Source organism: Phoenix dactylifera, chromosome 2, assembly GCF_051530095.1.
Source record: "Phoenix dactylifera cultivar Ajwa chromosome 2, Ajwa_hap1_PhDact_Kaust_v1.1, whole genome shotgun sequence".
In the NCBI taxonomy this organism is placed as follows: Eukaryota; Viridiplantae; Streptophyta; class Magnoliopsida; order Arecales; family Arecaceae; genus Phoenix; species Phoenix dactylifera.
In genome coordinates this window covers 40,691,770-40,703,702 of record NC_143191.1, presented here as the reverse complement: position 1 = coordinate 40,703,702, position 11,933 = coordinate 40,691,770, and the positions used below count along the sequence as shown (strand labels likewise).

Genomic DNA, 11,933 nt, shown 5'->3' with positions numbered 1-11,933 from the left:
CATTCTTGATCTTGGAATGATTATCTCATATCAAATGCTCTATCAAATAATAAAACCACAACATTAGTTAACGAACAAAAACTAAAAACAAAAACTAAGAACTGCGGCATAGTTTTAGGTAAAGTCTATTATTGAGTTATGTCTTGAGTTTACGAGTCGTATACTTTTGAATTATCATTTATGTATGCAATTGAAGTAACATTGAATTATTTATCACAAAACCCAATCATGTAGATTCCAAGAAGTAACTTGTTTCTTTTTTGGCTTGTTTTATCGTTTATCATTTATGTATGCAATTGAATTATTTTCTTTGATATAGCCTAACATTGAATTTCTATATTTTCAGACATGGATCCCGGTCCCTCCAGAGTTAGACCTACGGCGTCAGCTAGGAGACGTCGTGCTAGGATTGCTTCTCCCGAGCCTGCTCATATGCCATCGCCCTCTCCTGAGTCAGAGCATGATGATATGCCCGCTAGGGGCGAAGACGATGAGTCCGTTGGACCATGTCCAGGAGGTCCAGAGGATGAGTCCGTCCTGATCAGTTTCAGGACGCATATAGCAGCTTCCATCTGGAGGCAACAGGTATTGTTTATTTGTTATAGCATTATATTTTGTTTATTGATGTTTTATAAAGTAGTAGTAATTATACATTTATATTACAGGAACGGGCTCCACTAAAGTGCATGAACCATACTGCCAAGGTTGGTGAATGGAAGTGGTGGTCTTCAAACCAACCAAATACCAGGTTCAAAGCACTATTGAGGCAGTCGGGCCTCATAGAGTTAGTACAGTGCTCTTATCGATTCACCGATAAGATTCTGATTTCGGGCTTCGTAGAGAGATGGCAGCCCGAGACGAACACCTTCCATATACCATTTGGCGAGATCACTATCACGTTGGATGATGTATCCGCCATTTTAGGGATTCCTGTCGCAGGTGCCTCAGTAGCAGTTTCTCCTGAGAGGATGAGTGATCGGGATGCTGAGGAGCTACTTGTGGAGTTGTTGGGGGTGTCAGCTGGAGACGCGCGTCAGGAGGTACTGTCATCGCGCGGTCAGTCTGTGAGGATGGAGTGGCTGAGGACTCAGTTTCACTCTGTATCTGATAGAGACAGCCAGCAGAGGATAGAGTGTGCAGCACGAGCCTATTTGTTATTTTTGTTAGGCTGCACACTCTTTGCTGATAAGAGTGGGACCAGGGTGCCTATAGCGTATCTGTGTTTACTGCGGGATCTGGATAGGGTGAGCATATATGCCTGGGGTACAGCTGCCTTAGCATATTTGTATCGGCAGTTGGGGATTGCGTCGAGGTCATCAGTGAGACAGATCAGTGGTTATATGACGCTTCTGCAGGCATGGATTTATGAGCATTTTCCAGCACTCAGTCCTCACCCGTCGCTTGAGTATACTGATGCCAGTCCCCGCGTGCACCGCTGGATGCCCGGTACTCCATCCCGTACCACGATGGACCATTTAGTGGTTCTACGTGAGTCATTGGACCTTTTGAGCATCGATGAGGTACATATCATATTACCATTTGCTTGTGTTTGTCAGTACTTTTAATATGCGATATAGTATAAAACTGAAATGGACCTTTTGTTTTGCAGGTTATTTGGGATCCCCATCATCGGCTTCGGGGAGATCGCCCATATGTTGATATCGCATTTTTTAGTGGCTCCATCAAGTGCCTTGATATCGTAGAACCCTATCATCCAGAAAGGGTTCTTAGACAGTTTGGTCGTATTCAGACCATCCCTCGAGCGCCACTAGCCCCTACGCGAGCCAACAGAGGTTCCACAGCAGGCTCGTACCGGATACATTACTCCTATATGGATCAGCTTTGGGAGCGGTGGGAGGACCACGTGCTGAGCCAGGCGAGCAGGAGCCACCCAGTTACCCGGCCATCAGACAGCGTACCGGGATACATGGAGTGGTATCTCCGTATCACGCACGTTGCAGTTCAGCCTCCTCATCTGCGCTCGAGTACTCATTCTGGAGCTAGGGGAGGTCATGATGATGCTGACATGCACCGGCGGCGTATTGCAGATGCACTCGGTATCAGTACCGACATTGTACGGATGGGTCCCTCAGAGGCTACGTCACTAGGTGCCGGGCACCTATTTCATGCTATTTGTCAGATGCATCAGTTACTTCTGGGTGATGAGCCTGGCCCGAGTACAGCACCCTCTCATTCGGATCCAGCACCCTCTCATTCGGACGTACAGCAGTACACGCGTCGACGACGGCGTCATAGGGATTGATGATGGAGCCTTTATTTTGATTATGTAGCTTCGACTTTTTTTTTTTGTGTAATTTGAAACTGTTGATATTAATGAAAAATATATATTTTTGGTACATTTACGTGTAATCTTTGTAAAGCCTGGCCCGTTCTATTTTACACAAATATAACAGTGCACATAACAATCAATCTAACAATGCGAAGACAGATATTTTTTGATTTATATTGATGATGGAGTTTCACAGTACATGACTCTAAGAGCCCAAAAAAATTTACAACTTTCAAAAATTGTACATATATAAACAATCAATCTAACTCTACTGTCTCGCTAATTATAACATTAGGTGAGATGCTCTCTTTGAACTGTTGAATCCGGGCTTCATATGAATTTTCCCATCCGGTAGCACAAGGAAGATGATATTTTCGCCAGTTGGTCGCTACTGGCGGAACGGGATGTCCCGGCAACAAGAACACCTTCAAAATTAGAAATAAGAAAATATTAATAGCTACAAAATTATAAATAAGCAAAATTAAATAAGCAAAATTAAATATTCGCAAGTGTTGTGAACGTAGTACCTCAACAAAATGATTTCTATTTACGAATCCGATAGCGATATCTTTGCGGGATAGAAGAGGTACTGGCACAGAACGGAGAGGTAGGAAGGTCAGACATTGTTGCAACGAGAGATGGTATAGGACAACATTATAGCAGGATGCTATAAGATGACCCATGTCCGGCATAGTCATCCATCTGTCATATGGTGGACAATCATCATAATATGATAATGCATGAGTAATCTCAGCAATCGTCCCTTCCACACCATATAATGTGCGATAGTGGTCCGAATGACATTGCAACTCTTGCAATAAATCCTTCCTAACACGCACCCAGTCATCTTCTCCAAATCCCAGTCATCTTCTCCTTCCCATCAGCTTTTACATCCTTGATATGCTGGATGTATGGTCTCAAGGCAGAAGGAATAGCATCAATATAGATAATGGGCGTATGTGACTGGGCTCTAGTACGAAAAACCTGCAAATAATATCAAATGATAGAAAATATGTAACAATGGCAGAAATATCCAAATAGTTATCCGTCTCAGCACATCCCGTACCGGCACGGCACGGCACGTCCCGACATGTCCCGTATCGGCACATCTCGGCACGGCACGTATCGACATGTCCCGTATCGGCACATCTCGGCACGGCACATCCCGTATCGGCACATCTTGGCATGGCACATCCCGTATCGGCACATCTCGGCACGGCACGTCCCGACATGTCCCGTATCGGCACATCTCGGCACGGCACGTCCCGACATGTCCCGTATCGGCACATCTCGGCACGGCACGTCCCGACATGTCCCGTATCGGCACATCTCGGCACGGCACGTCCCGACATGTCCCGTATCGGCACATCACATACCGGCACGGCACGGACCGTCCCGTAGACGTTGTGATACCTATTGTAAGGAAATAAATATTTGGTACTTACCTTTTGCTTGGGCCGCCTCTTTTGAATCTGAGTAGATGGATTGCGGATGGTAACTTTCTCAACACCAGGTGAATAACTATCCTGTCCAGATAGAACCAACTCAAACGCAGACGGGTCACGTCGAGTAGACGTATCAACCTTCATTGAAGCGCGCCCACGTGAACCGGTCTTCCGTTTTGCAGGCTCTAAAAGAGGTGTACTATCTGGACTTGCAATCTCTCGTAACTTCTTGATCATCTGCAATTGAGAAGCCCCATCTAACTTCTTGAATCGTAGCGCAATCAAATCTAACTCTGCATCACAACTCAACTGAATTGGCTGCACGGGGGGGGGGTAGGCACAATATCAAGTTTCCTCCAATGAGGATCTATGCAGTCGAGAGGAATGGGCCGACCTTCCACCCTGTACCGCGCAATCTGGTGAGCACATGGTATACCATGTGTGCGTCGAATAGCGCACCCACAATTTGAATCATCAAACCCAACTGAATTGGCTCGTTTCGATTGGGCGAGGACATGATTTAACGCACTTATAGATATGAAACCTCGCAACTCTTTGAATTCAGCTGGCTTGAAGTGGTGCTGCACTACCAATAAACTCTTCTCCAATGAGGCTTTAACGGAGCTGTGCTGCAACTCAATCAATCCATGTATTCTAGTCCAAGATGACTCGAAACTTCCTTGGCTTGATCCAGCTGCTTTTTGAGCTTTGCATGTGCACTCTCGACCCTAGTAAACAAATGAAAGTTAGATATAACAATTGAGGCAAATTAAAATTAAATGAGTCTTTATTTGTGATACCTATTTGTCGTCACATTTCCGTAGTGCCTGCATGTATCCGTCCACGCCGCAACAAATCTTTCCTTGTATTTGCTCAGCCAAGTATCTGACACATACTGTAGTACATCTGGATAGGTACCGAACTCTCTCTGCAGTGCACTCCAGCGATCATTATACTCGTCTTCCGTGGAGGACAGCACTAGTACATTCCAACTCATAATAAATTTATCCCATTTCTCCTTCAATTCGAAAAATTTTTTGCACTTGGCCAAAACATTCCTACTAATATGCCATCTACATAATAAATGTCTAGCAGTAGGAAATACTCTATGAATTGCATTCATCAAAGCCAAGTCTCTATCTGTAACAATCAACTCAGGCAAAACATCATCAGCTATGACACTGCGCAATCTCTCTAATGCCCAAGTATAGCTTTCTTCCCGCTCAGAATTTAAGTATACAAAAGCAATTGAAAATGTCATGTCAGTAGATGTCACCCCCACAATCTCTAAGAGCGGAAGACGATACCTATTCGTCTTGTACGTGCAATCCATTATCAACACACGGAGAAATGCACGGAACAAATCAATGCTGCCAGGGTGTGCCCAAAATAAGTCATGCACAACATCCGTATTAGTACAATTCCTATGCCACTCAATATATTTAGCCTCTGATAATTTACCTAATAGATGTTGCATTTCAGACCTCCCGGCTTTCTCTACAACCTTAAACCGTTGACGTACATTGTAGATAGTCTTGATAGTCGTAACATTGAGGGCATCTCTTTCCTTCAATGTGGATAATATGTCCTTTGGACGAACCAAACTCTTTGACATATCCACTAACAATTCCGTCTCCTGCTCAGATAATCTCCCTGCATATGAGTGCCCCTCCAGATTCTCTGCAGCGGGATGATTGTGCACTCCACATACGACCAGTAATATCCAATCATCCGCAGTATCCAATTTCTTTCCTCTTAATGCAAAAGGGCATCCACACTTCTTTGTCCCACAGGCAGTCTTTATTCGCTTTTCTTTTTTGGTTCGGTACGTCCCACCCCTCTCACAACCTAACGTAATTCTGGGTTTCTTAGAAATGGTACCTGCATCGGATGATTTGATTACAACAACAAAACCATTTCGCCTCCCAGCTTCACGACACCAATTACACAAGTCCTCTCTACTCTTGAAGATCTATACATTAAACAATTTATGTAAGTACACAGTTGTAAAAATAGCTCGCTAAACTAATACAAAATTGCACAATACATTATAATACCTCGTAAGTTGTAAATTTGCTTGTGTAATCCAGTACAAATTCTGATCCAATTATACTCGATTCGGTTGTAGCATAGCCCTACATATAAAATAATTTATCACCAAGAATTAATGAATCAGAGGATCTGTTCGGCACAAAATTCAGCACGGCACGCGATTTGGCACCAGAAGCCTTCTGTTCGGCTGCACAGTGCCGAACAGAAGGCTTCTGTTCGGCTGCACAGAGCCGGACAGAACCCTTCTGTTCGGCTGCACAGTGCCGGACAGAAGCCTTCTGTTCGGCACTGTGCAGCCGAACAGAAGGCTTCTGTTCGGTTAAGGGTTGCCGAACAGAAGGCTTCTGTTCGGCACTGTTCAGCCGAACAGAAGCCTTTTGTTCGGCGATCCAGTGCCGAACGGAGCACGAACCGTGAAAAAAAAAAATTTCGAAACAAGGTGGAACACGTACCTTTGCGGCCGATTCTTCGTCCCAAATCACTAGTTGCTTGTCCATGCTTCGAATGGGGCTTAAATCTCCTTCAAAGATCGCCTAAACGATGTAAATGGATCGAGGGGTTTAAGGGGGGTTTGAGGGGTGTTTTTTTTTTTTCTTTTCAAAACGAAACGGAGGAGGAGGAAGGGGGGGGTGTACTAAGAAAATTTCAAGGGCAATATGGTAATTACACTAAAGGTTAGTTTGGGTATTTTTTTTTTTGGTTTTTGGGGGGTGTCCTTAGCAATAGGGGGGTGTATATAGAACCCCCGGGAGGACCGTTTCCTTGCGATACGTCAGTTTACCAATTTACCCCTCTATCATGGGCCGGAAAGAAGTTGACAGCGAAAGCTTTAATTGATGAGAATGATGTTTAGGCTTATTATGATAACTAATTAAGTGTCTAGAAAAAGTCTTGACATACGGCATCTATTGGTCGGAGAGGTCCAGAGATATTTACACCGAAAGCATAATTGATTCTGGATATGTTATGCAATATGTGCAACCTATGATAGGGTTTTGACGATGATGAGATGCCGCAGACATCAATTTTGAAATAAAAAAATATTTTTTATACTAATATTTTTTAAAAAATTTAAATTTGCATGAATATTTACTTAAATTTCTAGTTATTTTTTGTCCTCATAAAATACTATTTTTGCACAAATATTCCGAATATAACAGTTCTTCTAACACCGTTAATAAAAACCATATTTATTTTAATTTAAAATAAAATAAAATTTTGAAATTACTTTGTCCTTCATTGCGATCTTTTTATAAATATTTTTTTTACACGTCTACCCTATTAAGAGTATTTTAGTCATTTTAATTTGAAACCGTTAATTTGTTAGCGACGTTAGATAGCATGAGTATATATGCAAAAATAAAAATATTAAAAAAAAAAGAAGAATAGCAAAATAAGTATTTTATGAGGGTATACATGTAAATATCAATTTTGGAAGAGTATTCATGCAAAATTTAATATTTAGAAGGTATCCATACAAAAATATTCAAAAAAAAACTGAGAGAGAGAGAGAGAGAGAGAGAGAGAGAGAGAGAGAGAGAGAGAGAGAGAGAGATTTGACCCTCCTCAAGAACCATGCAACAAGGGGAATGAAATAAATTTAGAGTTTGATATTTAGTTGAGCATTTAAGCAAGTAGGGAAAAGACCCGCTTGACTGAAAAGTAGAAGCAACTCCGTGGTTATTAGAATTGTTCAAGTAAATAATGAGATCCCCATAGAGGATCGGTTATTACTTATTATTGTCTTATTTAATAGTCGGCACATTAAACTCGCATTTAAGCAAGCATTATTAGTAATGCATCTGGCAAGAATCTTTCTGCCTTTGATTACATGAGAAAAGTCATGAAGGCATTTTCCAATCAAATATTACAAAGCCTTTAGCAGGAATGGAAGCACAATAGGAGCTAGTTAGTTAATCTCAAATTAATTTAATGTGGTCAAAGAGCCAAATATTTATATCTACAAATTTTAGATAGGAGCGTAGGGAGCCGACTTACTGCAACCCACATCTAGACACGTGATGACTTGCACCTATGTTTCATGTCGATTGCAACTGAACAGAAGAAGAAGAAAAATAATTGGCTGTCACCTTCCAAAAACGTGTTCCTCAGTTAAATCTATGACATGATGATATGTCCTTCACCCAACAAAAATAGTATGAGAACAGACCTAGCCCAGCTGTCGCACCAATCAATAGGCATCCTCATGATGATATGTTCTGTCACTGATTTTTTTCAATTACTTATGAGAGCCATTTCAGCTAGTAAAAAGACAAAAGCCCATTAAAGCGCTCGGCCTAGCCCGGATATTTTGGCTTGAAAAATGAGGTAAAAATAGAAACGATGGGGTAAGAGGAAGGGTTGAATGGTGCAGCACATCAATATTTGGGGAAGCCTGATTGTTGGCAAATTGTTCACTATTTTTTTTTTTTGGGGATATCGACTGCTTACATTAATCACACATTAGCACAGCTAGCTGAATTCTTAGAAAATAGACTGCACAGTAACGGAAAAATAGAGGCATGCCTAGTCTAGAGGATCTTTCCAGAATAGCAGATGGCAAAAAAGACGACCCAATCAACAGCTCTGTTCATCTCACGAAATACGTGCACAACTTGTAAAGCATAACACTCCCTCAACAGCTATCGGATATCGTACAGAAGCAGGTGCTCAGCCTTCCGACAGATTGTTTACTATTAAAATAGGTATATTTACAAAAAAAATTAATAGTGCAATTGGTTGGATGGAATCCTTTGACAAATATTGTGTTCCAATTATTAAATATTTTAAAGGGCGACTCCGCGACACTGAGCGAAGGCAAGGTTTGCATCAACGATACAAGACCAGCGGGGGTAGAGAGAGAGAGCGGGTGCGCAAAAGTTCGCGCACCCTAGGGGGTCTCTGGGGAATTTCGTCGAACAAGAGTGGGGGAGTGGGTCATGGCCGACCCTGGAGGTGGCTCGACAATGCCGGTACCGAGAAAGGCTGAGGGACCTAGAGTCTCCGATCCTGGGGGTGCGGCGAAGGGTCGCACATGGGCAGAGGTGGCGAAGGAAGAGCCGAGGAGGCAAACCTGGACGTGTCATCGGACTTCCCCTCGGGAGCTGGAGATGTTGCAGAGGAAGTTCACTGAGGTGGTGGATGTACCCAAGGAGGAACTGGAGGGGACTCGGTCGGAGTGGCGGAGCACAACGGTCCTAGTGAAAAGCCTGGGGAGAAGCGTCCCGACGGATTGGGTGGCGAGGGAGATTAAGCGGGTGGGGCGTCTGAGCTATGAGGTGGAGTGTTTCACGCTAATGAACGGATTCATTACCGTGGGGTTTGCCAACGAGGGTGATCGGAAGGCCGCGATGGCGAATGGCTCGTGGATGGTTGCCGGTCAGCTCCTTGCAATGGACCGATGGCGCCCTAATTTCATTCCTGGGGATGAGGGTGCAGGCAGGGTGGTAGTTTGGCTCCGCCTGCAGCGGCTGCCACTGGACTATTGGAAGAAGCCCACTATCTTTCGAATAGCAGCCAGTGCTGGGATTCCTTTGGCTTTGGACGGAGTTACAGAGCAGGGGTGGCGGTATGGCTTTGCCAGGGTTAAGATCGAGCTGGACTGTTCCGCTCCACTCAAGCCGGGCACCCTTGTGAGGAGAAGATCGGAGGGGGCAGGGGAGCTCTTTTGGCAGAGTTTCATTTACGAAAATCTATCGACCCCCTGTTCCCGGTGTGGTCGGATCGGGCATGCGGCTGCGGAGTGTGTCTACTATTCGACGACCCGTGAGGCGGCGGAGTTGGGGGAGGTCCGGGGGAAAGGTAAGGAAGTGGCAAGGACGGACTTCCCGGAGGTTTCGAACCAAGCGAACAGGGAAGGTGATGCTCCGGAGGAGATGCAGGCGTTTGGACCGTGGATGGTCACAAGTAACTCTCGAAGTCTACGGGCGGCCAAGATGCAGACTCGGGGGAAGGAGAAAATCGAGTCCGGGGCAAGGCCGAACTCGGTGCCGATCTCTCCCCGCTCCGGCAAGAAATCAATCGAGCACAGAACGGAAGCTGAGGCCTCCCAGATCGACCTTGAGGGGTGGCAAAAGCCTACCAAGGTCACTCGACGGAGGACACCGGAGAAGGACGTCTCGGCAGCCGATGTGGGCGTGAGCAAGTCCAGACCGAGTCAACTCTCCCAGGGAGCTGAAGCGGGGGCTGAGTCAGGCCAAAAGCTGGGATCAGACGGGGTCGTCGCTGATCTGATTCGGGCCACAGTCGAGGAAGTGGGCGAACTAGGCAGCGAATTTGAGCGGGGTGGGGTCAAACTTGAACCCACGGCATGCCTCAGTGGGTTAGGTCTGAGCCCTAGGAAACGAAGCAGGAGCCCCTGCAGACCCAAGGGATCGACCGCAACGCGCTCTTTCTCTCCTGCAGGGGGGTTATTTCCAACCGGAAAGGGTCGGCTGGGGGGAAGCTTTCATCGGAGTAGGAGCTCCCCTCCACCCCTCTCGGCGGCGTGTAATCGGCCCCCCCGAGCGATGCGGGAGACCAGGGGCGTCGGTGGCCTCTTTCGGTGCGGGGGTGCGGCAGCCTCGGGGAAGCAGCTAATCTCTCCACGGCGGCTAATCTCTCCGGTTTGGGGGAGACGTCGTCTGCCAGACTGATCGGCAAGGAGGGGGCAAAGGAAGGGCCCGCGGGGGAGGAGGCGTCCGCTGGTTTTGGGACAAGTAAAGTGGGGGATGATCCTCTCAGCGACCCCAAGGTAAGAGTTGTGATACAACTGTGCCATACCCAAGGTAAGAGTTGTGATACAACCGTGCCATATGGCACGGTTGAACAATGACATACCTTTTCTGGGGGAGAGCTCAGAGGAGCAAACCATGTGTGCTAAGAAGGCATGGGCATCGATTTGGAGGCAGGCAGTGGGCAGAGGGGGGTTGTGGTAGGAGGTGCTAATGTAAAGCCCTCTAGCCATGTGGCACAACCTGAATGTGGAGATGATCATCACCAGATTCTGAGCCAATTGAAGGCAATTGCAAAGAGGGTGAGCCTAGGAGACTTGGCTAGTGGTCGGGCTATGGATGAGGCGGTGTTTCATGATTGCAAACCTGGGGTAGTGGGTTGTAATACTTCGATGGGTGATCAATGAAAGTTCTCCTATGGAACTGCCGTGGTGCGGGGAAGCCTTCCTTTGCCCCGACTTTTCGCAAGATTGTGCAACAGCATAGTCCAGACATCCATGTGTTGTTTGAGACCCGGTTGTCCGGGAGGAGCCTACAGAAGGCTAAGAGAGCGATTCCCAGATCATGGGGATTCTATGCAGTGGAGTCTCGTGGGCTGTCGGGTGGCATTATTGTCACTTGGAAGCAGGGATCTTGCAAATTGGACATCTTTCATGTTTGTGACCAAGAGGTGATCACGGTGCTTGTGCCCCTTGGGTCCTTGCAGCGGTGTATGCTAGCACTGATTTTAGGAAGAGACAGAGACTATGGGAGGAGGCATCGCAGTTGATTGGTCAGGGCTTCCCTATGATGATGGTTGGTGACTTCAATTGTATTGTTGATCCTCAGAAGAAGATGGGGGGTAAACACTTCTCTTAAGAGAGGAAGGTGAAGGAGTTTCAGGATTTTCTGACTGCTAATGGACTAATAGATCTGGGATTCTCGGGCCCTAGATTTACATGGTGCAACAATCAGCAGGGTCGGGCTAGAGTTTGGAAGAGACTGGACAGAGCCTGTGCGACAGTTGGGTGGGTCCAGAGTTTTTCGGATCACCGCGTGAGTCATTTGCCCAGGATTGCATCCGATCACTGCCCTTTACTGGTGTGTACAGATGCTTTTACCCCAGTGCACCCCCCTTTAGATTCGAGAAACTGTGGCTTTGCTATCCACAATCATGGGAGATGGTGAGGCAGGTGTGGAGCATCCCAGTTAGGGGTGATCCCATGTAATGGGGTTTCCTGCAGACTAGAGTTGGCGAGGAGGAGGTTGAGGAGGTGGAACCGAGAGGAAGTGGGAGATATTTTCAGTAGGATTGAGGAGTCAGAGGTGGCCATTGCTAGATTACAGGCTCAGGAGGTTTGAGGAGGGGGGCTTTTGGATGAGGAGGGAGGGGAGCTCAGATCATTATTGGCACTGCATAATGCCCTTCTCAGACAGTAGGAGATATTCTGGAGA

At 46.0% G+C, this 11,933-nt stretch overlaps 1 long non-coding RNA gene across 1 annotated transcript; it reads right to left on the bottom strand.

The window, feature by feature from the left end:
- Positions 1–2,432: 2,432 nt before the first annotated feature.
- Positions 2,433–5,709, bottom strand: LOC149768324 (uncharacterized). The gene is made up of 2 exons (XR_016399407.1): positions 5,617–5,709; positions 2,433–2,715 (listed from the first exon to the last, which is right to left on the bottom strand). It is a non-coding gene; the product is annotated as an uncharacterized LOC149768324 (long non-coding RNA).
- Positions 5,710–11,933: the final 6,224 nt, after the last annotated feature.